General features: G+C 44.5%; 1 protein-coding gene across 2 annotated transcripts in view; it reads right to left on the bottom strand.

Moving 5' to 3' along the window:
• The window catches only part of LOC137373803 (E3 ubiquitin-protein ligase pellino homolog 2), a 416,880-nt gene that overhangs the window by 15,543 nt on the left and 384,302 nt on the right, over positions 1–17,035 (bottom strand). The window contains exons 8-10 of one of the 2 annotated variants that reach the window (XR_010975700.1): positions 5,299–5,409; positions 3,621–3,727; positions 2,754–2,843 (exon numbers count right to left, since the gene is read on the bottom strand). The gene's annotated coding sequence lies outside the window, so the exon portion shown is untranslated. The remainder of the gene's footprint in view (positions 1–2,753; positions 2,844–3,620; positions 3,728–5,298; positions 5,410–17,035) is intronic. The other variant, XR_010975701.1, reaches the window with a different exon arrangement.

Genomic DNA, 17,035 nt, shown 5'->3' with positions numbered 1-17,035 from the left:
CAGCAGAATTGTAGCTTGCACTGTCAAAACAAGCTTGTTCACTTTCAGAAATCTCACAGGTAGAAACAGTAACAGCCACAAACATGACTAATAGGTATCATCCAGTTCTGTACATCAAAGACCATGAAGGCAATGAGATGTTGTGAAGGAATCCATCCATAAAAAAGGGTTATAAGTTTAAAAGATTTCCAATGAATTAGGGATTAAAAATTTGAAAGCAGGTTTCATCTTCCTAAAAGGTTAAAAGAAGTTCATAGCCATGCCTCTGTGGTGAAGGGCTTGCCTCATCTTAGAGCATGGAGACAGCTTCTGATAAAAGGGATTCACGCCTAAAAAGTCACGCACCTCATCACACAGTAACACATTGATAACACAGTTCGTAAACAATCACATCGGCTACTATATGTTATAATTGATAAGATGGCCTTATGCGGACTGCCCTAAATCACAGTCAACTGAAATTTTGATAAAACTGATCAAACCCAAGAAACTGAATTATAATCTTGAAACACAGTTAGGTGACGAAGGAAACTGACCACCATGAGAGGCTCTCACCTTACTGTTGGCCTAGCCTTTCTTAGAAATCAAAGAAGGTGAATCTTAACAGTTATACAGCCTTATTTGGGAAATAGATGAGGATGAACCTACTTGCATGAGAGATAGCACCCCCATATGTAAAAAAAAAACTCATTACACAGCTTAGAAACAATATAAATATTGGAACTACAAAGTGCATCTTTAGATTCGTTGGATTCACTCCAGTGTTTCTCACGGTAAAGGTTCTGCTACTGCGGCGATGATAGTTCTCCTCTTAATCGGGATAGAGGTATCTCACGAAACTCTGTAGCTTTCTACTCAGGGATTTAAGGTAAATGCTGTTTTAAATATTGATGGATATCTTAAATATTTTACTGTAACGATATTTAGACTTAAAACTTGAATTCCCTACTAGAAATAAGATTATACTTTCTTTCTTTTCCTAGAACTATTAATGTTGTGATTGACTTCCCATCACATATGAATTGAATGTTTGGTTCTCTAATAAACTGTTATACAATTTAGAAAATATAATGTCTCCTATAGTCTTCTGTATTGCAAACTCGAGAACCCATCTCCGTACACTCTTCACTGGGGAGGTACATTATTGAGGATAGATGCCCGGACCCTTATAATATCCGGGTTACTATAATCTGGCTTAAACTTGTTAAAAAGGCTACCTGGAGGACAGTAATATTCTCAGCTGGTTCCTTTCCATTGGGGAGAGTTAGATCAATTCTTCAGACTCATTCAAGTGTCTGTGAGATCCGTCTTTCTCAACCTTAAGTGAGAATGATCATCTGGGGAGTACACCTGACCCAGGATGGTCCCAAAAAGGGACTAGGATTATAATCTACTTCAATGTCATCATGTGAACATTGGCAAGTGACCAGATTTTATGAATAACATTATGAAACAATTCTTTTCTAGCTTCATCATAATGTGCTCACTGAATTGTGAAGGTCATTTATGCAGTAAACTGCCTTTTAAGATACATCCATGACTCAATATAATTATTTCAGTAAGAACTCAGACATACTGGGCTGAATTTTCAGGGTCCCCCAAAGACTGGAATCGTGACATGGGGGCCCTGAAAATACTGCGCTGAGCAGCATTTCAACTTCAAGGTGCTGACCCCGGCTATAACCACCAGGGCCGGACAGGAATTCCGCTGTCCTCCCCATTGAGACCAATTGAACTTGTTAAAAAGCTTGTTTTGAGCTTGTTGAAGGGAGAGGGTGCAATATTTACAGGGGCGAATGGGTTTCAGAAGCTGTTCGTTTCTGAACAGCTAAGGGAAGGTGGGTACACAGTGGGGAGCCAGTCATGGCTGTCCCAGGGCATGACCCCAACCCCACAAGAGGGTCAACAGGGCTAAAGGGGAACTGGGCACTTGGTAAGGAGGTGCCCTCAGTGCTGCACAGGTGTCAGGGAGAGTGGGCACTCAGCACCCAGGCTTTGAACAGGGTTAGTGCCCCCTGGCATCACAGGGGCAGAACAGCAGGGCGCAAGGCTGCAAAAGACAATTGGGCAGCCACCTGCCCAGAAGGAAGGTTTCAGCTGGCAATGGAGGCACAACTGTCAGATTTTGGGCCCAGTGGCGATGAAGGGAAACAGCCTTAAAAGGAAGGGCAGAACTCCAGGCATCAGGAGGGGCACAGGAGAGGAAAGAAGGGCAGAAAGGCAATGGAGACCAAACTGTCAATACAGGATTGACTGCTGAAGACAGAGCTAGCTGGAGATGATGGAGAACCAGTGCCGCAGGAGGCTACAACCAGGCAGATGGTCACAGACATCTGTGCCTTCATCATCAAAGACTTCACACCTCGCAACACTGGTTGACATGCCCTGTCAAAGGCTGTCAAAGTCACTGTGACCTTGAACTTTTTCGCTTCTGGCTCCTTCCAAGGATCAGCTTCGGACCTTTGTGGCATCTCACAAGTGGCTGCACACCACTGCATCTCGCTGGTCACTGATGCCCTATTTGCCAGAGTTAGACAGCAAATTCATTTAACAACGGGCCTTGCAGAGACAGAGGGCATTGGGTTTCACCTCCATCGCTGGATTCCCCCGATGCAGGGCATCGATTGCACCCATGTGACCATCAAGGCACCCAGTGATAGGCAGTGAGATCCATCAACAGAAAGGGCTTCCACTCCCTCAACATACAACTGGTCTGTGACCACAACAAGAGCTTCCTCCATGTGTGCACTCACTTTCCTGGCTGCTACCATGACTCCTTCATCCTCCACCAGTTCAGGCTGCCTCTGATCTTCACTCCAACCCACAAAGTGCGTGGATAGATCCTAGGAGACAAGGGAAATCCTTTGAAGACTTGGTTCCTGACCCCCCTACGAAGCCCGGACAGAGGCACAGAGGCGATACAACCAATGCCACCTACGCAGAAGGACAACCGTTGAGTTGGCCATCAGGCTTCTGAAGATGCAATTCAGTGCCTGGACTGGTCGGGTGGTGCCCTGTAATGCCCTCCTGCAAGGGTCTCGATCATTGTGGTGGTCTGCTGTACTCTCCATTACATGGCCCTCCACAGAAGTGTGGACCTCGAGGACGGTAAGGCCCTGGAAGGAGACAGCTCATCGGGGGAGGAGGAGGAGCAGGAGTTAAGAGAGGAGGAGGAATTGGAGGTGGAGGGAGATGACGCTCAACAGAGAGACGCCCCTGCTGAACAACGAGGTGGCCTCCTCTTACCACTCTCCAGGAACAGGACCTCCCTCCTCTCCCTCATGATCTCTAGCATTTGATCCAGGTCAGCATCGATGAAGGGAGCGGCAGCCCTACTGCGGGTGCCAGGCCTCCGGCTCCCATGTGACATCTCAATTCCCTCTGGTTCTGGGGAAGGCTTTGGCACAAAACACAGATCTCTCCCTCAGGACAACCAGTAGCCTCAGTGATGGCTGCCGTGGGGTGTCTAAATGAGGCCCACACTTGATCTGGCCCACCTCCATTACAGGCCCCACTGGCTCTACGTGGACAGGAAACCCATCTCCATATCAATTAAACATTTACCTCACCCACCCCTGCCCCCATTCCCATGAAAATCTTAACTTTAATCAGATTCTCACCTGGAGGTGCATTTCTGACCCAAAAACAGACCAGGCTCCTGTTTCCCACCTCTGTGGCAAAGTTCAGCCCACTGTATCCAACAGTCACAAATGACTTGGCATTGAACCTATGAAAAAGTATAAAAGTGACTACAATATTCCTAAGTCATATCAAAACAAAGGTGGTCACACACACACGCACAGAGGAAATGGTCAAGTCAGTGACATTTGCGAATATGGCTCCATAGACAAATGCACCATGAAAATTAATAGTCTCATGTACCACATTCCATGTCCATTTGCCTAACATTGCTGGTTGATATTTCTGCTGCTGCTGATAATCTGTTAACTATTATGTGGCTTTGAACTTCACATCAGATTTCCAAGATGTGTGACTAAGTTTCTGGATGAATTCCTGTCATCAGCTGGCTGTAACATACAGCTGTTTATCTAACAAATAGGTGTGCCTGACCCACCAGGATTATGCTTGCATTCCTATGACTTTAAATGTAATCATATTCATGTGCCATTGCATAGTAATGTTCGTCACTGACCATTTCTCATGAAACATCTTTTATGTCTTTGGCGGAACCTTTCCATCCATTTCATTGTGTGCAGTTTTGGTCTCCTTATCGAAGGAAGGATATACTTGCCATAGAGGGACACAGTCTCAGAATAAGAGGCAGGCCATTTAGGACTGAGATGAGGAGGCATTTCTTCACTCAGAGGGTGGTGAATCTTTGGAATTCTCTGCCCCAGAGGGCTGTGGAGGCTCAGTCGTTGAATATGTTCAAGACTGAGATTGATAGATTTCTACATATTAAAAACATCAAGGGTTACAGGGATAGTACAGGAAAATGGTGTTGAAGTAGAAGATCAGTCATGATCTCATTGAATGACAGAGCAGGCTCGAAGGGCTGAATGGCCTACTTCTGCTCCTATTTCTTATGTTCTTATGTTCATGTGGCTAATGATAAAAAGTCCAAATGTTGTGTCCATATATAATTGAATTGAACACAACTGTACTTCAAGCTGTGCGTTGTTGTCCTCAGTTTCAGCCTGCATTGTTTCCAAATACAATAATGCTGTATGCTGCAATTTTTTTTGACTTTCTGGTCCAAGTGTACATCATGACAGGTTTGGCTGCCTAGGTATGTAAAATAAAAGCAAAATACTGCGGATGCTGGAAATCTGAAATAAAAACAAGAAATGCTGGAACCACTCAGCAGGTCTGGCAGCATCTGTGAAAAGAGAAGCAGAGTTAACGTTTCGGGTCAGTGACCCTTCTTCGGTATGTAAAATTATCTGTGGTATTTTGCGCTTTGATTTTTATATAAATCTGACTCCGTGTCGTCTTGTGTAAACTGATGGCCAATTTGTGACAAGCAATGTGATCAATAATATACTATAGGTAAGCTTTATAAAACCTTTTTACTTTATCTTAGTTTTGGCTCTTAATATGCTCAGGTTGTTCCCATCCGTCCATCATTGTCTATAAATTTCCTGCACAAATCCATTGTGGCATTATCCAGCATAGCTGTGCTAAACAACCCAAGCAGGCTCAGGATAAAAATGCAACCTTGAATTACACCATTTGTGGTAGGGGAACACACTAAATGCATTGTCATCAGCAATTTCTGAGTCCATCAAACCTTGTGGTTAACTGATTATGTTAATGATCTTACTGGGACAAACTTACTCAGCAGCTTCTATAGTCCTTCTCTGGTAACTGTGCCAAAGGTCTTTGTGATGTCAATGAATGTTCCAGGGACTTCTATATTTGCTGGGCTGTGAAATGGCATCGATTGTCCTGTGGGTTGCACAAAACAAAGCATTGTTCTTTGAGTAATGCGCTATGCACAAAGCTTGCTATAAGTTAGGTAGTGTAATTTAATTCTGGTGACCAGGTGAAAGACACCACACCATAAGCTACAATGAAAATTTTCTCCCTTTCATTAATAATGGGTATTGAATAATAAGGCCCTGAGATCACTTACAACAGATTTCTTTGTCCCAAACCCGTTGGAAGAATTGCAATAGATATGCAGCAAGTTATCATTTTTGTACACTCATATTGGGCACTTTACCACTTTTCATTTTAATCAGAAAAATCACAGAAATTGCAGCACAGGAAGTGGTCATTCAGCCCATGGTGGCTTTGGCTTTACTATTGTTAGCTTTCTACTTTAATCCTATTTGCATGCTGTTTCCTTATTGCCTTTAATATTCTTATTTATCCTTAAATTGACTGTGCACATTGTGACAACAGCAAGTGAAGCATCAAAGTTTTATCTCACTGATGCTTGTTTGAGCTTTTCTATTGTATTTCTATTTCATCTCCAGTTCTAATACTATGCTAGAGTCAGTGGAATGTTCTTTCCAGTGAAGTATAATGCCCACATGCAAGATATGATTGAGTTGCCATTTGTATTTCTCAAGGGGATAAGATTACAATTTTGCAGACCAAGAATACAAATATCAGGACATTCAAAGAAGGTTTTGGTGTATTGCTCAACGTGGAGCCCATCTTCTACCTCCTTCCCCAGTGTCCAATTAGTGCCCACTGCCCTGTTCAGGGCGCTGAGACATTTCTTTGCACATACTGAGCGCTGAAGAATAAACACATTTCTTGAAGAACCATAATTAATGTTGACATTGTTTAGTGAGATTGCAGTATTCAAGATTTATCTGAGAAGTTTCATTGTGGTTAAAATGTTAAACTTGTAACTTTTGGGGCAGTTTTGTTTGATTCAATGTTTTGGTCTTGTGACAACCCATTTTGGAGTGTACTAAATGGTGGTCGGTTGCCTACTCTGCCACATGGATGGTTCTGCTTATCTTGACATTCTGGGAATCTCATGACCAGAACAACAAGGTATTCAATTAGGAGGGGTCTGAGGAATAAAGGCCCCCTCGACATAAAATATATAAAAGGGGCCTGAGGTATAAAGGCCACCTTGGAAAAAAAGGGGTTAGAAAAAAAAAAGTATTCAATTAGGTGAAAATGTTTAGATAGGGGCTGCATCCATTTCATTTTCAATTTAGTTGGAAGGTGGTGAAGTTTTGTTTGCAACAGTCAGTTCATGCTGTGCTTAAAATAATAACGGAAATTCATAGTTATTTTTCACCTTTCTAACACTTTGGGGGGAATTTTAACCCCCAAGAATAGGGAGTTGGGTGCAGGTTAGAAGGTAAAAATTAAATTTAAATTCTCAAACTTAGCCCCAACTCTCCCACTTTTGGTTTGAACAGTTAGTTCTTTACGGCGAAAGGGTTTTACAGGCTCTCATACAAAGAGGAGGGACCACCCAGAGAGATAGAGAGGCAGACAGAGAGACAGACAGAGCGTGACAGACACATTTTGGGCTCAATTTTATGGAGGCGGCGGTGGTCCTGACGCCAGGCATAAGAAGTGAGGAGAACCCCACCTCAGCCCTTTGGAGGCCTGCCCAGCTCTATTTAATGGCACTTGGGCAATTAACTGCACGGCGCCATAGTGAATCCCACCTCCCAGAGCTACTGGCCAATCAGAGGGCTGGCAGCTCAGTAGCATCAGCTTCAGTTTAAAATCAGCAAGTTAACATGATTGATTCAATTTTCGCTGATCTGAAAAGTCGCTGTTAAGGCTCACACTTAAATGATGGCTAGGGGTGAGTATGGAAGATGCTCAGTGCCTTCTTTTAAAAAATATTCATCCCTCCTGACCTGAACTTCATCATCCTCATGGAGTATCTATCTCACCCAACTGGTCATTCTTCATATGTGAGTATAGAATGTGAGTGTTGGCACGCTACTTGATTGTAGGAGGTTTTACAGCCAAGTATAATCCTATCCTTACCTGACATTTCAAACACCAATCATTTCCACCAGGATAACTGAATAGCAATCATCATTAATTAGCCCATAAATGTTGAGGTCCACTGTAGCTTCCTCACTGCTACCACAGGTGCGATCAGTTGCCACACCAAGCTTCAGACTGGCGGTGACCTTCCTGGCAGCACATTTATTCACTTTCTGGAAGCTATCTAGGAAGCCCCACAACTGAAGCCTCTGTAATAGTATAAAACATCAAAGAGGATATTGGATGGTCCAAAGGTATCGAAAACTGGCTTGCATTGGGTATGCACATGCACTGGTAAGGTCCGGTCTCATGACTGAGATGTCCCACTCCACAAGCTCCTAGATTACCATCGAGAAGGAGAGCAGATCTCAGTAGACCACCAGGGAATGAATGAAGTGAGGCACATTGCCACTGGCAATGGTGGGGGAGGAAAACTGATGACTCAATTGCCTCAGACTCTTTTAGTGTCACTGGAAGAGGCCTGGGAGCAGGCCTCATGTCCACCCAGGGGTGGAGAATAGTCTCCATGGGATAAGAGGAGACCTAAGGAAAGAAAATAGCTTTTGAGGGAAGATGAATGAAAGGATTCATTAGATATTCCACAGAATCCTTTGGAAATGTCAATTTATACTTCATACAAGCGGATTCCTCTTCTACCAACATCATGACATGGCATGGAGCCAAACACTAAAGCAACTGTGCATATTGGACCACATCCCTGGACTGTGCCAGGTCAGGCTCTGCAAAGAAGCATTAAAATTATATTTTTAAAATGTACACAATTGAAAATGTACTTAATTCATTGAGAGATCTGATACTTCTCACCTCTTTCATTGTTAAAAATAAGTCTTCAGTGTTATGATATTTATACAATTGTTGGACCAAATGTACATAGCACACTCATGGTTTAATTGCTGACATGTTACGCCATTGGCTGTGCTTCTTTTATAAATAGACATCATACCACTAGTCAAGGAGGAGTCTCTGAATTTAATGGATAAAAAGATTTGCGCAGCAAGGTACTTCTTTAACATATTTTATTTAAGTTTATCCTTGTCTGGTTATTTCCTAATTACCACATGCTGAAGGGCATTTTTCAAGCATTTATGATTACAACTAATGTCACAGGATTAGTTCAAACACACTATCACTTCAGAAGAAATGGCAATGCACTCTGTTAAAAATAATGAATGTCATATTTACAGATCTGATTTATGTTCCAGCTAACTGTCACTCCCTCATCAACCCAGGGTACATTTAACTGGAAAGGGAGATGTCCCTCCTTGAACTAGTTTTCTCTTCCTTGCCAAGAATGGCAAAATTCCCTGTAGGGAAAGCCCAAGTGCTTGTAGGCAGAAAATGATTTGAACTATGTTTCTGGGTCATGAATTCACATAATGTTGTAGCTTTATAAATAATGTTGTTGTACACACATTATGCACTAGCAAAAAGAGCTAAGTTATAACTGAATTCCAAATTTGAAGGTTAATGTAGAATACAAAATATTAATTTAGCCAGTGCATCAGACATTGCAAGAGCTTTTAATTTTAAGATTTAAACCCACTACAGTATATTTAACTCTTCACATTGCATATGCAGCAAAACTGATTCAGACCAAATCAGGTTAGTGAAATGGCATCACCAGGAGGCCCAGTGTGTTTGGTAATCAGCTGCTGTATTGCCTAATCAGGGCTGGATGAAATCTCATTCTGCAATCTGCTACATATTAAACTTGATATGTCATTTCAGAAAGGAGCCAGTGAGCAATTTATTTATGCCCAACTTTAGAATTATTACCAGCCCCACCAAAATTTGCAGCATATATTTCTTCTAATAATGTAACAGACCACTTGCAAGATATGTGAAAGAGGTTCAGAACAGCATGCTGTCTGGATTTTCTCCCTTTCTTTTAGGCTGCTTCTCATCTATGCTTGATACTTTCTTGTGTAGCCTGCTGTTAGCAGAATGCATTTTTACATTGAAAGTGAGCCATCAATGGCAGGCATACAATAATCCTACTAATGAATGCATCATGTAACATAAATTCTATGCCTTTGACTGTTCAAGGGACCCACCTTTGCATTGGTCCTGAGAATGAAAGCTGGAGGTACACAAAGAGTGTATGTTTTGCTCCTGCCCTCCAATGGGGAACAGCAGCTCTGTAGCTCACTAAAAATGGGGAAAGCAGCACTTGGCAATCACCTAAGATTTTACAGATTCATGAAGGACATTTTGCTAGTGCTGTTGGGGAGGGTTTAAACTAGTTTGGCAGGGAGATGGGGACCTGAAGGTAGACTCAGTTGGGACAAAATCAGAAATGAAAATAGAAGGCAGACAGAGGAAACAAAGAAAATAAAAAAGATAGTTTGGCAGTGCTCAAGGATATCTATTTCAATGCAAGGACTATAGCAAATAAAGCAGATGAGCTGAGGGCACAGATAGAAACATGGCAGTATGATATCATAGCTATTACAGAAACATGGCTTAAGGAGGGACAGGAATGGCAGCTCAATGTTTCTGGTTACAGGGTTTTCAGACGCGATAGGGAGGGGGATAAGAAAGGAGGGGGAGTGGCAATTTTGGTCAAAGAAACTATTACAGCTGTGAGAAGGGATGATATGTTGGAAGGTTCATCAAATGAGGCCATATGGATTAAGCTAAGGAACAAAAAAGGGGAAATCACACTGCTGGGAGTGTACTATAGACTCCCAAGCAGTCAGAGAGAGATAGAAGAGTAGGCAGATCTCTGAGAAGTGCAAGAACAATAGGGCAGTAATAGTAGGGGATTTTAACTACCCCGATATTAACTGGGCTAGTTTTAGTGTGAAAGGAATTGAGGGAGCAGAATTCTTGAGGTGCATTCAGGAGAACCTTTTTGGCCAACATGTACTAAGTCCAACAAGAGACGGTGCAGATTTAGACTTAGTTCAAGGAAATGAAGCTGGGCAGGTGGAAGGAGTGGCAGTGGGAAAGCATTTTGGTGGCAGTGATCATAATTCAGTCAGTTTTAACATAATTATGGAAAAGGACAAAGATAGAACAGGAGTTAGAGTTCTCAACTGGAGTGAGGACAATTTTACTAAACTAAGGAGTGATTTAGCAAAAGTGGACTGGAAACAGCTACTTGAAGGTAAATCAGTGTCAGAGCAGTGGGAGGCATTCAAAGGGGAGATTCAAAGGGTTCAGAATAAACATGTTTCCACAAAGAAAAAAGGGGAGACGGCCAAATCTAGAGCCCCATCCATGTCAAGGAGCTTACAGGTAAGATAAAGCAGAAAAGGAAAGCTCATGTCCGATACCGAGAACTCAATACTACAGAAAACCGAGAGGAGTATAGAAAGTGGAGAGGTGAAATCAAAAAGGAAAATAGGAAAACAAAGAGAATGAAAGAATATTGGCAAGCAAAATCAAGGTGAACCCAAAGATCTTTTATCAATACATTAAGAGTAAGACGATAACTAAGGAGAGAGTAGGGCCCATTAAAGACCAAAAAGGTAACCTATGTGTAGGGGCAGAAGATGTCGGTATTGTTCTTAATGAATACTTTGCATCTATCTTCACAAAAGAGGGGGACGATGCAGATTTTGTAGTTAAGGAAGAGGGGTGTGAAGTATTGGATGTGATAAACATAGGGAGAGAGGACGTATTAATGGGATTAGCATCCTTGAAAGTTGATAAATCACCAAGGCCAGGTGGAATGTACCCCAGGCTGTTCAAAGAAGCAAGAGAGGAAATAGCAGAAAGTCTGACCATAATTTTCCGGTCCTCACTGGATACTGGTGTGATGCCGGAGGATTGGAGAACTGCTAACGTTGTACCTCTGTTTAAAAAGGGAGTGAGGGATCGACCGACTAATTACAGGCCAGTCAGTCTAACCTCAGTAGTGGGCAAATTATTGGAATCTATTCTGAGAGACAGGATAAACTGTCACTTAGAAAGGCACAGCTTAATCAAGGATAATCAGTATGGATTTGTTAAGGGAAGATTGTGTTTGACCAACTTGATCGAATTTTTTGAAGAAGTAAGGAGGAAGATAGATGAGGGTAGTGCAGTTGATGTGGTCTACATGGATTTTAGCAAGGCTTTTGACAAGGTCCCACATGGCAGACTGGTTAAAAAAATAAAACCCCATAAGATCCAGTGAAATGCAGCAAGGTGGATACAAAATTGGCTCAGTGGTAGGAAACAAAGTGTAATTGTTGATGGGTGTTTTTGTGACTGGAGGGCTGTTTCCAGTGGTGTTTCGCAGGGCTCAGTAATGAGCCCCCTGTTTTTTGTGGTATACATTAACGATTTTGACATAAATGTAGGGGGCATGATCAAGAAGTTTGCAGAGAACACAAAGATTGGCCGTGTGGTAGATAGCGATGAGGATAGCTGAAGGCTGCAGGAAGATATTGAAGGTCTGTCAGATGGGCAGAAAAGTGGCAAATGGAATTCAATCTGGAGAAGTGTGAGGTGATGCATTTGGGGAGGTCAAACAAGGCAAAGGAATACATGATAAATGGGAAAGTTCTGAGAACCACCTGAAAAACGATCCACCCATTCTAATCCCACCTTCCAGCATTTGGTCCGTAGCCCTGCAGGTTATGGCACTTAAGGTGCATATCCAGACTTCTTTTGAATGAGTTTAGGGTTTCTGCCTCAACTACCTTTTCAGGCAGTGTGTTCCAGACCCCTACCACCCTCTGGGTGAAAACAATTTTCCTCATCTCCTCTCTAATTTTTCTACCAAACACTTTAAATCTATGCCCCCTAGTCATGACCTCTCTGCTAAGGTGAATAGGTCCTTCACATCAACTCTATCCAAGCCCCTCCAATTTTTGTATATTTCAATCAAATCTCCCCTCAGCCTTCTCTGTTCAAAGAAGAACAACCCCAGCCTATCCAATCTTTCCTCATAGCTGCACTTTTCCAGTCCTGGCAACATCCTCATAAATCTCCTCTGCACCCTCTCTAGGGCAATTACATCCTTTCTGTAATGAGGTGACCAGAAATGTACACAGTACTCAAGTTGTGGCCTAATCAATGAGTTATACAGTTCCAGTATAACCTCCCTGCTCTTATATTCTATATCTCGGCTAATAAAGGAAAGGATTCCATATGCCTTCTTAACCACCTTATCGACCTGTCCTGCTACCTTCAGGGATCTGTGGACATTCACTCCAAGGTCCCACACTTCATTACAAAATGCATTTATACATCACCACAGTGCATGACAGGCCCTCCCCCAGCTAACATTAGCTAGTGGAGACATTTTATCAAAAAACAGTTGAGCTAACTGTGAATTTCTTCTTGGTAATTTGCACTGTTACACTAATGAACAATAATTTGTGCCCGCTGGAGGCCTTTTACTAGCATTTTCAATTTTTGATTGAGATTTTTAGCATTTGCAGTCTTTTGCTTTCATTTTACAAAAATAGAGAAAAGAGAACCTAGAAATAATTACGAAATACCACTGAGCAGGTGGAATTGAAGTTAATGATTGAAGCAGAGTCTGTAGGCTGGATTTTTATTCCGGAGTCAGGAACCTGACACCCGGAGCATTTCAGGGTCCCAACCCCGTGCTTCAGCAATGTTGCTCTTGCGACGCGATCTTGGAATGCAAATGCCCTAATTGGGCAGGAGGTGAGCTCGCCATCCAATTAGAGGCGCCGGGCACCTCCAGGTAATTAGATAGGCGGGTGAAAGAAAAGGGAATAAAAGGATATGAGCACTGACAGAGCACAAGAGATTTGGACTATTGCTCAGATGCAGGATAAATAGTAACATAGAAGGGGGAATTTTAATCCCCAAGGATTGGTAAGTGAAAAGTTAAAAATGTTAAAATTCTCAAACTCAATCCCAACCAGCCTACTTTTGGTTTTAATGAAGGCAGGTCAGGGTGCGGACGACCAATCTGCTTTCAGAACGCAGGTAGTCACTAAAATTTTTAGGAGGCTGTGCATTCCCATTTTAACTAAATTTTTATATTTAACACATGAAGGCCAGGATTCCTGGGCCACAGGAATCCCAGCATGTAAAAGGAGGCGAGAAGGGCCTGATCCATAAAGTAAGTGTATTTATTGCACTGCTTGTGGGTCAGAAGGAGCAGGAACGTTTCCCCCAGGCGTCAACAAACCTACTTGCATGCGATCAGGCCCCCGCGATGGCTGATTTACCCTGGCACTCCCCATGATGTCTGTAGCCTCCACTCCACTCCACCCCGTGCTTTACCATTTCCGACCCAACTGCACTTTTGACCCCGACTGTTAAAAAAATTAGTTTCACCAGCATCTCCAAGAAATCCTTACATCTGGATTTCCCATCTGAAAATCGTCCCCGCACTCACACTCTTTTCCTGGCCCTGAGTAAATATCAGGCAAATGTTTGGGCCAAATGGCCATGTTGTAATTACTATGTAATTATACATAACTACAAATCCAGACAATACTGTCTATTAAAACCAACAAGTAAAGCAAGAGTTAAATCACATATTGCCATATTACAAACTTAAAGTCGCGAGTATTTTATGATCTATAATATCAAATACTTTCAATGGGCTGAATTTTATCGGGCCAGCAGGAGCAGGTGTGGAGGCATTGGGGGCTGAATAATTCGGGTGGACCCGCTCACCCGGAAACCCAATGTGGTGACATGGGTTCAGGAAAGCTCCAAGGCGGCGTTGCTGCCATGAAGTGGCAGGTCTACAATTGGAATTAGTGAATAACTATTTAGAATGCATTTGCCCTGAATTAAACCAATTTTATGGAAGGTTTCAAATTTAGTCAATGGTGCACGGAGATCACGTGTCTTCAGATCCCCAGCCGTTGAGGCTTCACCTCAGTGCTGCCACCTTTAAATGGCTGGGGAACCGCAGGCGGCCATGGTGAAGCGTGGATCGGGAAATGTGAGGAGCAGAGGCTATTGTCAGCCTGCAGTGCTGGGCTCTCTGCAAAGGTTGGTGCAGATTCAGGTGCAAGGGTGGGTGCAGATTCGGGTGCTGGGATCTCTGTCAGGGTGAGTGCTGAGGAATATTAGCGCATCTTCAGAAGGGAGTAATAATGGGAAGGTTGCAAGGCAAGATTGTCTCTCCAAGGACAGTGCATGGGACAGGCAGAGATCAGCTGGCATGGATCTCATACACCCAGTCTTTGTGGACTCCCATGCCGTGCTGCGCAGGCTCAGAGGGAGGGAGAGCCAGGACAAGTCAGATCGAGAGGCCATTGGCATCACTGGATTCCCCCAGGTGCAAAGATTAATCGACTGCAAACATGTGGCCATCAATGTTCCTACGGACCAGCCAGCCACCTTCATTAACCGGAAGGCCTTCTATTCCATCAACATCCAACTGATCTGCTACAACCGGAAGTGTTTCCTACAGGTGTGTGCCCGCTTACCGGGAAACAGCCACAATGCTTACATACTTCGACAGTCCCAGGTGCCACAGCTTTTCAGGCCGCCCACTTGCCTTCAGGGATGGATTCTCAGGGACAAGGGCTACCCATTGATCATGGCTACTGACGGCTGTGAGAAACCCTTGACTGCAAGAGGGGAGAAGTACAACATCTGTCATGGTTCCATCCAAGCGACCATCTCGCAGGCCATTTGGCTGCTGAAGATAGGATTCTAGTGCCTCGATTGATCCGGTGGAGCCCTGCAGTCTGCCCCAGTGAGGGTCTTGCATACCGTGGTGGTCTGCTGTGCTCTGCGCAATCTAGCACAAAAGAGGGGGGAGGGCTTGCATGAAGAGGACATGAGTGATCGTTGGTCTTCACCTGATGGGGAGAATGTGAAGGAGCTGCTCAGCAGGCAGCACTGGATCTTGACTCCCTTACACCAGAGGTCAGAGCCATTGAAGGATGCGCGAGGGAGGCACGGGACAATCTCATACATACTCGATGCCATCTCAAAGTGAACTCAATAAAGCTTCAGCTCACTGTACTCTGCCTGTTCACTCCAGGTTCACCACCTGCTCTGACATATTCTGAGATGCTGACCACACGCGGCCTGCACCTACCACCTATATTGGCAGCCCATTGAGGGAGCAAGGGTGTAGGTTTCATCTGACAAGGCAGCAGTGAAAGCATGAACCATTTACAGCAATGATTTTGAACTCCATTTATTCAAACAATTGGCTCAACCAATGAGAAGGCCACAATTATTACACCCGTGAAACTAAGTGCATCTAGGTGCTCTTCTTTATACGTTTTTGTGTGCCTCTATGTGGTGAAACCCCTGCGCTGGCAACTGAGGTGGAGGCAGGTTACTGATCAGGCTGACCCTTGGCCTAGGATGTCTTTGGCAGGTGTCCTCTAGCTGCCTGATCCTGGACGGCCCCGGCTGCCTGAGAGTTTCCTGCAAAGGTGCAGGAGCTTCCTCAGTCATCATGGCTACTGGAGCTGGGCTCACTGGTGGACGGGCTGAGGAGCCGCTGTCCACACTTGGAGTGTTCTGAGGGGAGCCCCCAGATATGGACGGCAGAATCTCTTCCTCCCTTTCCAGCCTCACTTGCAGCGCCCTGCTAACCTGAGATAGATGAGCACCTGTCGGAGACCCCAGGCACGTAGTCCCTCTCTCCCCTTGCCCCTGCTGCATTGAACTTATGGCCAAGGCGATGGTATGCAGGTCTGCGCACATCTGTGGGATCTGGCTCTTCATGAGGGTTGCCAACCTCTCGATGAAGGAAGCTCCAACTTCTGCTCATGACTGCGCATGGTCTCTGGCATCTCCACTAGATGTTGCCTCACCTCTGTCTGTAGCTCCGCCATGTTCTGTGCTGCTGACACCAGAAGGTCGTCATCAGCCTGGGCTCAGCATGAACTGGCCACCCACTGTCAGTGGCGCCAGCAGTCACAGCCTCTGTCAGCTGCTCAAGCATGTGTCTGGTGCTCTCACCAGCTTGTGACACTGAATCTGAGCCCGAGCGCAAACCCACCAACGTGAGAGTATCTGCGCTGGAGGAGGGTGCAGGGGAATGATGTGACGGTGCATCCTCTGCCTGTTCCTCCACCCCCTCCTCCTCAGAGGTCGATGGCAGGCCCCCTGTTCCAGTGGTGGAGCTTGCCTCTGAAGTGCCATAACCTGCATGAGATAACACAAACACTTGTGGGTTAAGTTGTTCAGATATCCTCATGCCAACTAAGTGTAATGTGGATCTCCAGAAGTGTGTTGGGGGACACGTGAACACAATGTCTCCTCACTCTCATGTGCGGATTCTCCAGTCTCACCGTTCGTGATTGCTCGGCCGCCCTGGACCCGGGCTAGCTCCAGAAATGCTTCCTCTGCCGACATCATCAGGGATCCCACCACTGGTCTTCTATGTCTTCCTCGTGTTATGGGCCCATTTCTCTGACAGGTGGAAAGAGGGACAGTTAGACGCCGCACAAAGAACAGGACACTTATTCCAGTGGCAGCCCCTTCCCCTGACGGGGTCTCCCAAATGGCTCCTGCCAACATCCACTCTCAGGAGACATAATGGGGGTGAGCTCTGAAACAAGGCAACCTGTCGCCGAGATACAGCCATGCAACTGCCACGATGTGCTGATGCCTCACCCCCTTGCCACTGCCTTTGTGGTCATTCCCTCCCCATGTAGCGCTCTCTCCCACGTAACCA

This window comes from Heterodontus francisci, chromosome 9 (assembly GCF_036365525.1).
Source record: "Heterodontus francisci isolate sHetFra1 chromosome 9, sHetFra1.hap1, whole genome shotgun sequence".
NCBI classification, from domain to species: Eukaryota; Metazoa; Chordata; class Chondrichthyes; order Heterodontiformes; family Heterodontidae; genus Heterodontus; species Heterodontus francisci.
This window is presented reverse-complemented; position numbering and strand designations above follow the sequence as displayed.